At 40.2% G+C, this 16217-nt stretch overlaps 1 non-coding gene across 1 annotated transcript; it reads left to right on the top strand.

Moving 5' to 3' along the window:
- Nucleotides 1-13977: 13977 nt before the first annotated feature.
- LOC148545523 (small nucleolar RNA R71) lies at nt 13978-14081 on the top strand. The gene has a single exon (XR_015901908.1). It is a non-coding gene; the product is annotated as a small nucleolar RNA R71 (small nucleolar RNA).
- The last annotated feature ends 2136 nt before the right edge of the window (nt 14082-16217 follow it).

The raw sequence follows: 16217 nt of genomic DNA, 5'->3' as shown, positions 1-16217 counted from the left end.
CTTCTAAGGCAGGAATGACTTAAAGAATGAAAAAGGAAACATACAAAAATGGAAGGAAAGCACAAAACGGAGTTTCTAAAGAAACTAGCATCCACGCGATCGCATGGACGACGCGACCGCATGCCAAGCGCGAATCAACAGCGACGTGGCCGCATGACTGACACGACCGCGCGCCTTAAGCAGAACACATATGACTGACGCAACTGCGTGACAAGAAAAGCTCCGAATGACGCGACCACGTGACCCACGCGGACGCGTGACAGAGGCCACGCACCAGAAATTGTAGAAAATGCTCCAGCGATTTTTGAAGCCTTTTTTTCCCCAAATCCAAGTCCAGAAGACATAGACCAGAGGTTATAAAGTGTAGGAATGCATCCATTCAAGGGGAGCTCGCCAATTTAGTTACTTCTCATGATTTAGGTTAGTCTTGAGAGAGGTTCTCTCCTCTCTCTCTTAGGATTTAGGACTTCTCTTAGTTTTAGGAGTGACTCTCAATCCCAGGTTTAATGTTCCTTTATTTTAAGCTTCCCTTTCACCTTTATTCATTCCATTACTTTAGTTGATTATTTACTTTGCCATTTAATTTATGAATTCTTCTATGTTCCAGATTATTTGAATTAATGTTATTTGAGGTATTTCAGTTTAATATTGCTTTCTTTTATTTATGCTATTATTGCTTTTACTCCAAAGACATCTTTATTCCAATAGATTTACTTTTCCCCTTTTGGTCTTGGTTAAGAAATCAGTAACTCAGGAGTTATCTTAGCTCAATATAAAAGATAACTGTTATCTTTGCTAATTGAACTGAACTTCAATAATCCCAACCTTTTCTTAGGAAATAAATAGGATTCGAAGATCAAGCTAATTAGTCCCTTGACTTTCCTTTGCTTTAGTAAAGGTCAACTAAGTGGAATTAAGATTCAATCTTCTTTATTATTGAGAAGAGTAACTAATCTGGACTTCTAATTTCTCATCCCTTGCCAAAAGTTTGCTTTACAGTATTTATTTATTTTTAATTGCCAATTAAATTATTTGTCATATTTGTTCCTCATTCTTAAAACCCCAAATTTGCAATCTCCATAACCAATAATAAGAACATACTTCCCTGCAGTTCCTTGAGCAGACGACCCGAGGTTTGAATACTTCAGTTAACAATTTATTTAGGGGTTTGTTACTTGTGACAACCAAAACTTTTGCAAGAATGGTTGATTGCTTGGTTTAGTAACTATACTTGCAACGAGAGTTTACTATAACTTCTAAACCATCAATCTTCCAGCTCTTTCAAAATGGCGCTGTTGCCGGAGAACTGCTAACGTGTGCCTTATTATTGGTTATTGTAAATATTTTTCTTTTACTTATTTATTTATTTCTATTTTCCCTTTTTGATTTTATTTGCTACTATGAACTCTCACCTCTCTCGCTTTGAGTTTGGTTTTAACTTTGTTTAAGGAAATAGAAGTTATAGTAGGAATATGCATCAAGGTCAAACCAATCAAGGATGGATGGAACCAAGAGGATCTAATCAACCCTTTCGGCAACAACACCCTCCAAGATATCATGGACAACGACCATTCTACAATGCATACCCAGCTGATAGATATGGTGGAAAATCTTGTAACTACCAACAAGCCCCACCCCATGCCTATAGACCATCCTCTCAACATAACCTTGAACCACCACACTCACAAGCTTCTCTTCACCATTCGCCACCACATGATCCCTATTTACCCCAGTTCCAATCCAATCACTCCCAAGCACCACCACTTCCCCATGTTTCATGTCCAAATCCATCACCCCGAGAATCAGAGGTTCGCCTCAAGAAAACAGTAAATAAACTTCAAACAACTATTCGACAACTGGAGCAAGCAGTAATTCAATTAGCTTCTAGACGTTCGAACATTCAAGGACCAACCACAGCCCTATGTGGACAATCTAACGAAGAGCGTAGCATGAAGGAATTACTAGAAACTCCAGTGGACAAGACAGATAATGAATTCGTACTAGAACAAGTAGAAGGAGCTGTCATTACGCAAGAAGAAGAGTTTGTTGAAGATCTAGGAGACGCTGAACCTCCATGGGAATTCAGAGCTGAAGAAAACTCCGTCAAGGACGTTACAGTTAATGCTAAGGAGGACAGTGCACAATCCCAAGGCAAGTCGTTTATGAAGAACTAGACGGAATAACCCAGGACACAAATTCCCTTGATGATGATAGTCATAAGTCAAGTGAATTCTCTAAGATCAAAGAATCTTCCCCAAATGAATACGAAGATGATGCAGAGGTAGGTTTCTCTCAACCTCCAATCTATGACTCGAGTGATGAGGAAGACACAGAAGACTTTGACCAGGACACAGATGCATTTGAAGAACCTTGCAAAGAAGTGGAGGAATTCACAGAAGAGCATAAGGGAGTAGAACTTACAGAACCACCAGAAACACCTTCCCCAAGGTCATTACCACCCAATAGAAGCTTCAAGTGGGTATAATCCTTAACCTTTAACTTTACTTTTTCACTTGAATACGGTTTGCTTAAAACAGATGGCCAGCTTAGAGCTCTCTGCGGCTTTAAGTGTAAGAGGGAAATGGCTCGTGCTCAGAGCTGGTGCACAAGGTTTAATAAGGTTCCACGCTTCAACTTGAAGTGCACGGATTGGTATCATATTCAATCGAATGGATCTCGGAAAACGTTTGGTCACCATGGTGAGAATCTACTTTCTAAATCGCCTGGATGGAAAAATATAGATCAAGACGGAGGCGGATTTAAAAGCAAAGTTTGGGATCCTGGAATCTATTCCGACATTCGTCATTCCGGGAGCCTAAAAATTTGTTTGAAGCTGCTCAGGAGCTTTACATGCCTAGTTTGGGACCCCGGAGGCTATTGGCATTCCAAGCATTGGTGGAGATTTTTAGATGAATTTAAGCATAAGCCGCCATAACAGAAAGCTCTTCCAATGTCCAACTTAAGGACTTTAACTAAAACTGCTAGGTGGGAGACAACCCACCATGGTATGATCGTTCATTTTTCAATTTTTATTTCGTTTTGCTTGTTTTCAAGTTTTATTTTATAATGTTGAACCTGGAACTTTGCATCGCATTCATATTAATCATTGTATTCTTCATACAAAAAAAAAAGAGGGTGCGCGACGCGACCGCATCACTCATGCGATCGCGTCGAATGGCGTAAAACATTACCCATGCGACCACGTCATCCACGCGGCCGCGTGACCTGGAGATTGGCGTAAAGATCCAACGTCCAGAAAGTTGTGCTGGAATCGTGCGGCCATTGTGCGTTTTGCACAAGATGCCCACGCGATCGCATGCCCCATGCGATCGCGTCACTTGCACACAACCAATCCCACGCGACCGCGTGAGCAATGCGATCGCGTCGCATGGATTGCACAACACCACAAAAGAAGATAGAGAGTTGCGCTGAAACGATGCTGGATTTGTGCGTTTAGCACAAATTCCAGCGACGCGATCACATGCCCCAGGCGATCGCGTCCTTCACTCTTTTTACCTTCCATGCGATCGCGTCATCTACGCGATCGCATCACACCCTTCTTCCCTCCAACCACGCGGCCGCGTGGATTCAAATTTATAACCCCCCACCACGCGAACCCTATCAGTCGCCCCCCCTGAAACCCTCTCCTCCCTCTCTTCCCCTCCAATCCAACCACCACCATCCAGCCACGATCACCGCCACCCCTAGACGCCGCCGACCTTCCAGACGCCGCCGCCACCGACCCCCCTCCTCCCCCCTTCTTTCTTCTTCTTTCTTCTTCTTCTCCCCCCTCTCCGCCACTGCCCCCTTCGCAACCACCACCCACCGCCACCGCCAGTCCCAGCCGCGCCCCCCCATCCGCTACACACACACCTACTCTTCCCTTCCCTTATTCCCCCCTCTACCCCCATTACCCCTACCATTCCCCCTGCCCCGAACAGCCGTGCCGCCACCGCCAGCCGCCGCACCAGACACCATCACCACCACCCCCAGCCTTCTTTCTGCCCACTCTCCTTATTCGGCCTACCAGGTTCCGACGAACGCCGCCCTTCTATCCTTAGTCATTATTTCATTATTTTCTGTTTATGTTCATGTTAGGCTAGTTAGATATGCATGTTGTAGTGGATTTTAGGTTGTTAGGTAGCCTAGGATGTGGTTAGTGGATTTAGGCCTGTCTATTTGCACTGTTCATGTTTCTGTTTTATCAAATTTGTAATTCTGCTGTTGTTGTGATACTTGTAATGTTCATATGCTGTGATTTCTTATTTCATGCTGCTCTTTACACTGAGTTTTCATGTTTATATTCCTTATATGTAATTGCAAGCTTTAATTTTAATTCATATGAACTATTTGATTACTGTTTATTTTTCGGGACAATCCAATTTTAGCCGGAATGCTGCCCAAATTTCTGTAAAATATTTTCATTCATGTTTTGGTTTTGGCATTTTGAAAAATACCTGCCTCTGCTTTACCCAACCCATTCATGAATGCCAGGCACGCATTCTTATTCTCTTTGATTTCCTGGTTCATAAATTGCATTTTTGATGTTTGATTCTAATTTTTGCTATTTCTATATCTATCTGAATCTTCATCAACCGGTTTTCCTGGTTTGGTTATGAGTTACCTTTAGCTTCTAATTATGAATGCTTGTTACTTAGAAACTTATCCTTATGCCACTTACCTTACCCATTTTTCACTAACTCACTAATTCTAATTTCCTGAACTCTTTTTTAATTCTAACCAAACTAACCTTTTAAAATCTTTCTTCTGGTTTTTCACTTTCTTTTAACATTCTAACCATGGCATACTGATTATTTTTCCTACTTAACATGCCTTCCATTACATTTTGGATTGTGAATTTTTCCTTTCGAACTTTTCACTCCTATACAATTCTTAATGCACATTTACTTAACTCATTTACCTAATTCTACTTCTCCTTTGCCACTTTGTGTTTCTTTTGACTATTTGCCTATTTGTTTTCCTATTTTTTTATATATCCTGGTTTTCTATTTTTTAGGATGTCAGATACCCATAGAAAGGGAAAAGGAAAGGCTACCACTGGCAAACGTAAAAGAAGAGACTCCTCTATGTCTATCATAGATCTCATGCATGATGCCTCCTAGCGGGAGAAAAACTTCACCCCGCAGGAGAAGGTCGACCAGTTGCTCCCTGCTAATGACCTAGTGAAGTTTGCAAACCGATACTGTGAGCTGAAGTATCCGGTGTTTGCAAACTCCAGGAACCTATACCTGGAGAGGACTCTGAAGATCCTAGGAGAACTCTAGCAAATTGCTTTGAACGGCGCCATTTTGATGAGATGACTTTTGTGTGGTCTAGAAATTTGCGGATAAATCCTTGTTGCAAGTATAGTTTCTAAACCTTCAAAAGTCCTTTCATACAAACGTTTTGGTTGTCACAAGTAACAAACCCCTTTTAAAATTGATAACCGAGTATTTAAACCTCGGGTCGTCTTCTCAAGGAACTGCTAACGTGTGCCTTATTATTGGTTATTGTAAATATTTTTCTTTTGCTTGTTTATTTATTTTTGTTTTTCCTTTTTATCTTTATTTGCTACTATGAACTCTCACCCCCCTCGCTTTGAGTTTGGTTCTAATATTGTTAAAGGAAATAGAAGTTACAGCAGGAATGTGCATCAAGGTCAGACCAATCAAGGATGGATGGAACCAAGAGGATCTAATCAACCCTTTTGGCAGCAACACCCTCCAAGATATCCTGGACAAAGACCATTCTACCGTGCATACTGATGCACATAAACTAGTTATGCTACGATTTAGGAAATTGCACGATCGGCAAAATTTCTTCCGGCAAGTGCACCGGTTATCGTCGTCAAGTAAAAACTCACAATAGAGTGAGGTCGAATCCCACAAGGATTGGTTGATTGAGCAATTCGGATTAGAAGTGTGTTCTAGTTGAGCGGAATCAAGAATTGAGATGAGAATTGCGGAATGTAAAATTGGCGGGAAAAGTAAATGACAAGAAAATTAAATGGCCGAATCTTAAATTGCATGAATTAAAGAGCAGAATGTAAATTGCTGAAATTAAAAGGGAATGGGGGTGATTGCAAGAATTGAATTGCAGAATGTAAAGAGAAAGTGAAAATCAGAAATGGGGAATTCATTGGGTTTAGGAGATATTGAAATCTCCGAATCAAAACATGTATATCTCTTCCTCAACCAATGCATTCATTGAATTTTGCTTGGCAATCTTATATGATTGGATCCCAATTCCTTGGCTCACCAATGCTCTCTAAAAACAAACAAATTCCCAATCCCTTGGTTTAAATGTTCATAAGAAGAGATGATGCTTGATCACTGATTATACCACACAATTTCATGAACCACAATTTGGTAGGATTACATGTCACAATATCCATCCAAACCCCAATCCAATCCACTGTGAGAAAGCTTCTCTAGCATGAATCCTCCATTCCTTTCCCAAGGCTCCGAAGGATTCCAAGTATGAGTAGTCTCTTTCCCAAGACAACTACTCAATGGAATTAGATCGAGAAGCTTTCTAACAAAATTCAAGAGAAAAGATTGAAGAAGAAGATAAACTATTATTGATTCATTGAATTACAATAGAGCTCCCTAACCCAATGAGAGGGGGTTTAGTGAATCATAGCTCTGAATTCAATTACAAAGAAAAGGAAAAACTAGCTCCAAGTGAAAGTAAAAATCCTCTCTAACTTAACTTCTATCCTATTTATACACTTTCTATATTGAGCTTCAGTTGTGCTTCTTGGGCTTTGAGGCCTCTCCTTGCTTTCCTTTTGCCTTGGGTTTATGATCCATAATCTTGATGAGGTTGTTGATCCAAGTCCTGTAACATTTATTGAGCCAACTTAGTGATAATCAAATAATGACACATGACTCAACAAATTGAGATTTCAAACTCATCAATCCTTCAGGCCCAATCCCATAAACCATGATATTCAATTGGGTTTCATACCAAAGTAAGTTTAAGTTAATAATTGTGCTCAAAGACTAACTTAAATCACAATATTTTTGGCCCAGAAACCCTTTTCAAGAGTGGCGTTTAAGTTGTAGTTTAAGCTTAAACTGCAACTTAAACGCCAGATACTTCCAGTGAGGCCATTTGTAAAAGCACGTTTAAGCTTCAGTTAAGGTTAAACTGAAGCTTAAACGTGGAAATGGAAGAATGGTAGCCCTGGAGAGTAATGTAGTCGAACACGTTTAACCTCCAGTTTAAGGTTAAACTGGAGGTTAAACGTGGAAAAGGAATGAGGCATCCTGGAGGTCGAACACGTTTAACCTCCAGTTTGAGGTCAAACTGGAGGTTAAACGTGGAAGCTTGGAATGGTGGCCCTGGAGGTGTCGAACACGTTTAACCTCCAGTTTGGGGTCAAACTGGAGGTTAAACGTGGAGGTGGAGAGAGCAACCCTGGAGTGGAGAAACTATCGAACACGTTTAACCTCCAGTTTGAGGTCAAACTGGAGGTTAAACGTGGAAGCTTGGAGAGAGCAACCCTGGAGTGGAGAAACTATCGAACACGTTTAAGCTCCAGTTTGAGTCAAACTGGAGCTTAAACGTGGAATGGCCCCTGGTACTCTTCCTGGTTCTGGCGTTTAACCTCCAGTTTGAGGTCAAACTGGAGGTTAAACGTGGAACTCCTCCCTGGGTGGCTTACTCATTCTGGCGTTTAACCTCCAGTTTGAGGTCAAACTGGAGGTTAAACGTGGAATGCTCCTTAAGTGAGGCTTTTCATTCTGGCGTTTAACCTCCAGTTTGAGGTCAAACTGGAGGTTAAACTTCAATCCCAGCATTTCTTATCCTTCATGATTTTGGCGTTTAAGCTCCAGTTTAGGCTTAAACTGGAACTTAAACTCCACATGTTATATACAAGCTTCCTTTATTGATTTTGTTGCTTCCTTGCTTAGCCTCTTCTTCCCTGAAATCATCCAAACAATTGCATCAAAGTCTTGCAAAATTTCATGAGAAATCTTTCATTCATAGCATTTAAGTAATATAACTAAAACTCATGGAATTTGCATCAAAATCATATTGTTTGGATGGTTCATTACTTTGTTCTTCATTTACCCATTTTTGGTTACTTTAAGCTCAAGAAAATGCATAAAACAACTAAAACTAACAGAAAATTGCTAGTGAAACTAGCCTATGATGCCTTGGCATCACAACACCAAACTTAATACTTGCTTGTCCCTAAGCAAGTCCTGAGTTAATTGAGAAGAAAGTATGAAACAGAAAGCAATTACATTGGCTATATTAGCAAGCATTTGAAGTTCATCAGAAGGGTTTTATGCAGAAAGTTGCAGCATCACTTTTTCATACTTATCAGGTAGGATTATCACTTTTTCATTGCATCCATCAAAAATTGCTATGGCCTCTTGTTATTCTTATGTCTTTAGCACTTTTCTCTTCTTTGTTTTTCTTTTCTTTTTCTTAGAGCTTCTTTTGCTCCTTGTTTGCTTAGTGTCATGTGTTGCACAAGCCTTTGGCATTTTCTTTTTCTTATCAGTGCACTACACATATCCACCTTAGGCATTTTAGTTCACATTTCTTCTTGAGACATTAGTGCCCAGCACCTCTTTGTGTGACTAAATGTTTTGTATTTAGGTTGCTCTTGATAGTGGACTTTTGGTTGATAATCCCGGGTTAGTTAACCCAAGTTACCAAGTGTTGAAACACTCCTCAGAACCTATTCATCCAAGCATATCCTTAATACATAAACACCACAGGCATTTGTCTCAGAAGTTCAAACCATTGGTGCCTAGCTTATTTTCTCAATTTTTTTGCTTTTTGGTTGCCTTTTTCCGTGGCTATTTTCCTTTCCTTTTTCTTTCTTTTTCATAGCCAAAGACATTTATTCATCAAGATCCATAGACAATTTGTACTTCTACATAAAAAAATGATAATTCTACACTCTAATTTTAGTGATGTGACTAAACAATCAAGCATGCATACCACCACTTAATTCTACTTGATTTGTCACTAATTTAGCCAAGTTACTTTTGTTCAAACTTTTCTTTTATTTTTGAAACAGAACAAGCATGGCACGCACTTGTTTAAGAAGGTGAAGTTATATCCAAACATCTAGGCATTCACTTTATTCAAAGCACTTAACAAACACACATACTTAAAAAAAAACGACTCATAAAAAAAAAAAACTCCACCTAACACTTAGATGATTTATGATGAAAACATTCATAAAGACAAGTCACCAATTATCATTTGATTATTAAGGAACGAGACCACCTCTTATTTATTGCTTGGTTCTTCTTAATTCTTGGGATCCTGCTTCTTCTTGCTTCCTGCCTCTTTTTGACCACTTGTGCTTCCTTTGTCTTTTCTTATGAGCTTTTTCCAGAATCCAGCCTTTTTCATCGTTTCTTCCACTCCTTTTTCAAGGATCATTGCCTTGTTTATTTCTCCTTCTTTCCTCCCTTTGAAATACTCATCATAAGCTGGGAATGCTGGGTCCATCTTGTGTAGATGTTCCCCTATGTAGTTAAGCTTGATTTGCGAACTGATGTTGTAGTCAGCTTGGACTGAGTATCTTGCATTCTGTAAAGTAGTGGCTTCCTTGATTGCCAAGACATTGGCATCTTGGTGTTGGCATATGTGGCTGAAGGATTCCTGTAAGTGTAGATTTTGTTCCCTTTGCAGATCAAAGAATCTTGATTCAAAGTTCCTTTGCATATCCATCATTTTTAGATGAAAGTCTTCTTGTCTTTCCTGAGACCTCATGTATTGTTGAGACATTCCTTCCATGATTTCCTGCATTCTGCTCATATCCATGGGGTCTCTGGGAATACGTTGTCTTCTTTCAGGAGTTGCTTGCTCTTCTTGCTCTTCTTCTCTGTCTTCTCCTTCTTGTCTTTCTTGTTCTGCTTCTTGCTCGGCTTCCACTTGTTGCCCTTCTTCATTTCTTCTTCTTGTATGTCTTGGAGGAGTTGGGCCAAGAGTCATTCTGTGTGCAGTTATGGCCAGCCCAGGATATAGCCAATTAGGTCTTTCATCCTCAAGTGGTACTTTGGCATCGATGCATAGTCTAATGATGGTGCTAGGGAAATGAAGCCAGGATTCAGGGTCACTTTTCTCACTAAACTCTTGTATCTGTTCAGCAATGAGTTTATGAACTTTGATCTCTCCTCCAACCATAATGCAATGTAGCAAGATGGCTCTTTTAGGGACTATTTCTGAAGAGTTTGCAGTGGGTAGGATGGATCTCCTAACTATTGCATACCACCCTTTAGCTTCAGGTGTTAGGTCTCCTCTTCTCAAGACTCTTGGAGCCCCTCTTGTTTTTCTCACCCATTCAGCTCTGATGGCACAAAGGTCTTCAGCAATAGTTGTATAGTCAGGTTCTCCTCTCATCCTTTCGTCATAACTTGCTTGGCTGAAATGTATGTTTTTCAGGCCAAGAGTTTTCATGATTGCTTTGGGACTGAAGTCAACCTCCACCCCTCTCACATAGCTTTTGTATGTGGGGTTCTTGGTTTGATCCTCCCTTACTGCATTTGCATAAAACTCCTTCACCAAGTTGATGTTGATTCTAGTGATTGGCTTAGTTAGGAGCTCCCACTTCCTCTTTTTGATCTTTTCCCAAACACCTGGGAACTCATCCTTTTCAAGTTCAAAGGGGACCTCAGCTAGTACCGTTTTAGGTCTCATCCATTCGGCTTGAATCTCATGGAACACTGATCTGTATCTCCATGCATCGAATCCCCTGTTTTCCTCCATTGGCTGCTTGTCTTTTCTTCTTTTGTGGCTAGATGAGGCTGCCATTTTGGTAAGTGACAACTAAAGTTGACAAGGTGAAGCGAGAAGTGTTGTTGGAGGTGTGGTGAGATTGTTTTCGGCAAGAGATGGTTATGCTATGATGAAGGAAAAAGTGTATGAAGGAGGATTGATGGTGTAGGACTCGTTCCCTAAGTGGTTCTTTATAGTGCCCATGAGTGCAAAATGAACGGCTAGGGTGGTTTGTGAAGGGTGGCTTGATGGTAAATATATGAATTGTAGATAAGGACGCTTGGCTTTTCATTTTCTTGGAAGTATTCTAGATGCATTAGGTTGTACATGTAGCTTTCTTTTCTTGCAGAACTTCCTTTTCCCATGTGTTAATTTCAAAGATTTATGAATTTTCTTTTTGACCAAGCACGTCCCTCCCTTTGTCTTTTTCCTCCATTTTTGTCTTTTCTTTTGTACCTGCACAAACAAACAAATTTGCTATCATTTTTCGGTCCATGTGAATTATGAATAGTATTTGCACATGTAAATCAATGCTTGTCTTTGTGAGCTTATAGCCGTGACTTCTACATGTATGCACACTTATTATTTGGACACCAAACTTAGTTTTTGGTTAAGTCTCCTGATGACATGACATCCATATTGGTTGTCCTTAATGAGTGTGCATATTTCTACTAAATCATAGTCACCTTGGCTCTTTGATTCTAAACAAAGTGACTACCCTAAGTAATTGAAACTAAAGCATTAAAACATATGAATGGTATACTTGTCATGAATTTTGAAATCCAGAGGAACTTCTTGCTTTTCATAAACTGTGTTCAAAAAGAACACCAAACTTGATGTTTGGTTGTGCACCTTGAATGAAAGATGGAATTCAATTTGAGTAAGATTTGGGAGTGCCATCAGGCACACCAAACTTAGAGACCAATTGTAATTTACATGCACGGTTTAGTGCACTTAATCAATAGTTGTCCTGAGGATTCAAGTTCATGCATAAGAAACCATACTTTATTAGATGTAAAGCAAAGCACTAAAGATTAAGGATACTAAAAACATGGGTTGCCTCCCATGAAGCGCTTCTTTAACGTCACTAGCTTGACGGTTGTCCCTTGTTAGGGTGGATTGTAGTGCTTGACGTCCTCTCCTCTCACTATGAAAACGTCCCCTCTTGATTCATTCATGACCTCTAAATGTTCCAAAGAAAGAACTTTCTTTATTGTGAACACTTGAGGGAGCTGAGAAGGAATGGTCTTGAGGCCAGGTGGGATTGGCAGATAATGACTTGAGATCACTTTATCTCCTGGAGAAAAACCTTCAGTGGGAATTTTCTTGTTTCTCCATCCTCTTGGCAATCTCCCTATCACTCTTCCCTTTCTCTTGAGGATTTCTTCATTGCCCTTTATGTCAGGAGGATCCTTCTGATCTGTTTCCACTGATTCTTGTGGCTCTAACTCTTGCAACTCTTGTTTGCCTTCCAATGACTGTTTTAGAGTCTCAGCTGCTGGATTACTTTCCTCCAAACACGGATAGCTACTATCATCTTTAGGCTTTTCAGATTCTGGTTCAGGCTCAGATGCAGGTTTGAAGACTTTGAAAATGAGCTGTTCATCATGTATTCTCAGAATTAGTTCTCCTTGTTCTACATCTATGAGTGCTCTAGTAGTGGCTAGAAATGGTCTGCCCAGAATTATAGGGTGCAAATAGCTTTCCTCCATGTCCACAATGACAAAGTCTGTGGGGAAGTAATAATCTCCCACTTTCACCAGCACATTTTCAACTACCCCTTCAGCTTGCTTCTGAGTTTTGTCAGCCAGTTGTATGATTACATCAGTGGATCTCACCTCATTCAGTTGTAGCCTCTTCATAAGAGTTAGAGGCATCACATTTATGCTAGCTCCTAGATCACAGAATCCTCTGTCAATTTTTGTTTCCCCAATGATGCAAGGGATATAAAAACTTCCTGGGTCCGTTTTCTTAGAGAGGGTGTCCTTCTTGATGAGAGCACTGCATTCTTTGTTCATTGTTACAGTTTGTCCTCCCTTCAAAACTCTTTTCTTGCTTAACAATTCCTTTAAATACTTGATGTGTGTGGGCATTTGATGAAGAATCTCAAGAAAAGGAATATTGACATGAAGAGAGTTAAATGTCTCTAGAAACCTTGAATAGGTTTTCTTTTTTTCACCTCCTCCTAACCTTTCAGGAAATGGTGCTTTTGGTTGGTATATTTCCATCATGCCTTTTTGCAGTTCCTTGGCTTGCTCAGTTCCACCTTCCTGCCTAACTTCTTCCACACCTTCTTTCAAGATTTCTGGTTCGTGCTCTGAGGGCCTGATTCCTTCTTCTGAGACTTCCTTCAATACGGTGATGGCCTTGCATTCTTCCCATCTTACTCTCTTTTGTTCCCCTTTAGGATTCTTTTCTGTGTCACTAGGGAACACTGCAGTTGATTTGGGGGCCTGTCGAGATAGCTCTCCTACTAGAGATTCCATCCATTTGAGTTTTTCACCATGGTTTCTTAAGGTAGTCCTCACATCATCCCTGAAGCTTTTCAATTCAATTATGTCTTGACTCATGGTTGCCATCATTCCTTCCATCCGGTTTAATTGATCTTGAAATTGTTGGTTAGGATTGGGTTGGGTAGGTTGATTACTTTGGTCATGGTATGACGATTGGGGGTAAGTGTGTTGTGTGGCTTGGTATGATCTTTGGTTGGAGTTTTGGTATGTGGAATTGTTTTGTTGGTTGTGGTTGTAAGGTTTGTGGTTTTGTGGTTGGGTTTGTTGGTTTCCCCACCCAAAGTTTGGGTGGTTTCTCCAGCCTGGGTTGTAAGTGTTGGAGTGTGGATCATATGATTGCCTTTGTTGGTTTCCCACATAATTGGCCTCTTCCCAATCACCTCCTTCAATGCCTACTTCCTCTTGATCTTGTGTGTGTATTGCAGCCACTTGCTTTGTTTCTAATTGCCTGGTAAGCTCTGCTAGTTGCTTGGCAAACACCTTGTTTTGGGCTAGAATTGTATCAACATGGTTCAGCTCCATGACTCCCTTAGTGTTGTGCCTTTCTGATGCATAATAGTATTCATTCTCAGCCACTGTCTCGATCACTTCAATGGCTTCTTCCACGGTCTTTTTCTTGTTCAATGAACCTCCTGATGAATGGTCTACAGCCTTCCTTGATTCATAAGAGAGCCCATCATAGAAGATGTGCAATTGCACCCAATCATGGAACATGTTTGGTGGGCATTTCCTTGTCAAGTCCTTGAATCTCTCCCATGCCTCGTAGAGAGTTTCACCATCTTGTTGTCTAAAAGTCTGGACCTCAGATCGAAGCCTATTGACCTTTTGTGGAGGGTAGAAACGTGCCAGAAACTTGCCTTCCACCTCATCCCATGTGGTTAGACTCCCCCTTGGGAATGATTCCAGCCACTTAGCTGCCTTGTCCCTAAGTGAAAATGGGAACAAGAGCAGTTTATAGGCATCTTCCTGGACTCCATTGGACTTCACAGTGTCACAAATTCTCAGGAATTTTGTGAGATGTTGGTTTGGGTCTTCATTAGCATTTCCTCCAAAGGAACAATGATTTTCCACCAATGATATTAGCTGTGGCTTGAGCTCAAAATTGTTGGCCTGAATGGGTGGTTTCTGGATGCTACTACCACAATTCCCAGAGGTTGGGTTTATGTATGAACTAAGAACCCTCCTCTCAGGAATGGCATTGTTTCCATCAGCTCTCTCATGGTTGTGAACTTCTCTATCCATGTTGAGATCTAGAGCTTCCTCAAAATTGTCCTCAGATTCTCCTTCAGATTCCTCTTCTCCCACTACTCTCTTCCCTCTTGCTTCCCTTCTAAGTCTATGAAGGGTCCTTTCCGGTTCGGTATATGGAGGAGTTGATGTCTCTCCTCTCCTACCTGTCATACAAGAACACAGCTCAAACACAAACAAGTAAAATACTCTTGGTTAATGGAAGAGTATGCTTAGATCAATTGAGGAATTAAATCAAACAGTTAGTGAGTCAGTGAGTTAGTTGCATGAATTTAAAGGCATAAAGAAGGAAAGCATGTAACCAAGTGCAGAAATTAAAATTCAACAAATATCTAGAACAGAATTAACAAAGCAAGAGAAAATTGCTCAATCTAGTTAGCTTCCAATTTGAGAATTGTCAATCGAAAACCAATCCCCGGCAACGGCGCCATAAACTTGATGCACATAAACTAGTTATGCTACGATTTAGGAAATTGCACGATCGGCAAAATTTCTTCCGGCAAGTGCACCGGTTATCGTCGTCAAGTAAAAACTCACAATAGAGTGAGGTCGAATCCCACAAGGATTGGTTGATTGAGCAATTCGGATTAGAAGTGTGTTCTAGTTGAGCGGAATCAAGAATTGAGATGAGAATTGCGGAATGTAAAATTGGCGGGAAAAGTAAATGACAAGAAAATTAAATGGCCGAATCTTAAATTGCATGAATTAAAGAGCAGAATGTAAATTGCTGAAATTAAAAGGGAATGGGGGTGATTGCAAGAATTGAATTGCAGAATGTAAAGAGAAAGTGAAAATCAGAAATGGGGAATTCATTGGGTTTAGGAGATATTGAAATCTCCGAATCAAAACATGTATATCTCTTCCTCAACCAATGCATTCATTGAATTTTGCTTGGCAATCTTATATGATTGGATCCCAATTCCTTGGCTCACCAATGCTCTCTAAAAACAAACAAATTCCCAATCCCTTGGTTTAAATGTTCATAAGAAGAGATGATGCTTGATCACTGATTATACCACACAATTTCATGAACCACAATTTGGTAGGATTACATGTCACAATATCCATCCAAACCCCAATCCAATCCACTGTGAGAAAGCTTCTCTAGCATGAATCCTCCATTCCTTTCCCAAGGCTCCGAAGGATTCCAAGTATGAGTAGTCTCTTTCCCAAGACAACTTCTCAATGGAATTAGATCGAGAAGCTTTCTAACAAAATTCAAGAGAAAAGATTGAAGAAGAAGATAAACTATTATTGATTCATTGAATTACAATAGAGCTCCCTAACCCAATGAGAGGGGGTTTAGTGAATCATAGCTCTGAATTCAATTACAAAGAAAAGGAAAAACTAGCTCCAAGTGAAAGTAAAAATCCTCTCTAACTTAACTTCTATCCTATTTATACACTTTCTATATTGAGCTTCAGTTGTGCTTCTTGGGCTTTGAGGCCTCTCCTTGCTTTCCTTTTGCCTTGGGTTTATGATCCATAATCTTGATGAGGTTGTTGATCCAAGTCCTGTAACATTTATTGAGCCAACTTAGTGATAATCAAATAATGACACATGACTCAACAAATTGAGATTTCAAACTCATCAATCCTTCAGGCCCAATCCCATAAACCATGATATTCAATTGGGTTTCATACCAAAGTAAGTTTAAGTTAATAATTGTGCTCAAAGACTAACTTAAATCACAATATTTTTGGC

This window comes from Arachis ipaensis, chromosome B9, assembly GCF_059453495.1.
Source record: "Arachis ipaensis isolate K30076 ecotype BB chromosome B9, ASM5945349v1, whole genome shotgun sequence".
Taxonomy (NCBI): domain Eukaryota; kingdom Viridiplantae; phylum Streptophyta; class Magnoliopsida; order Fabales; family Fabaceae; genus Arachis; species Arachis ipaensis.
The sequence above is the reverse complement of the archived record's forward strand: the minus strand, read 5'-3'. Positions and strand labels throughout refer to the sequence as shown.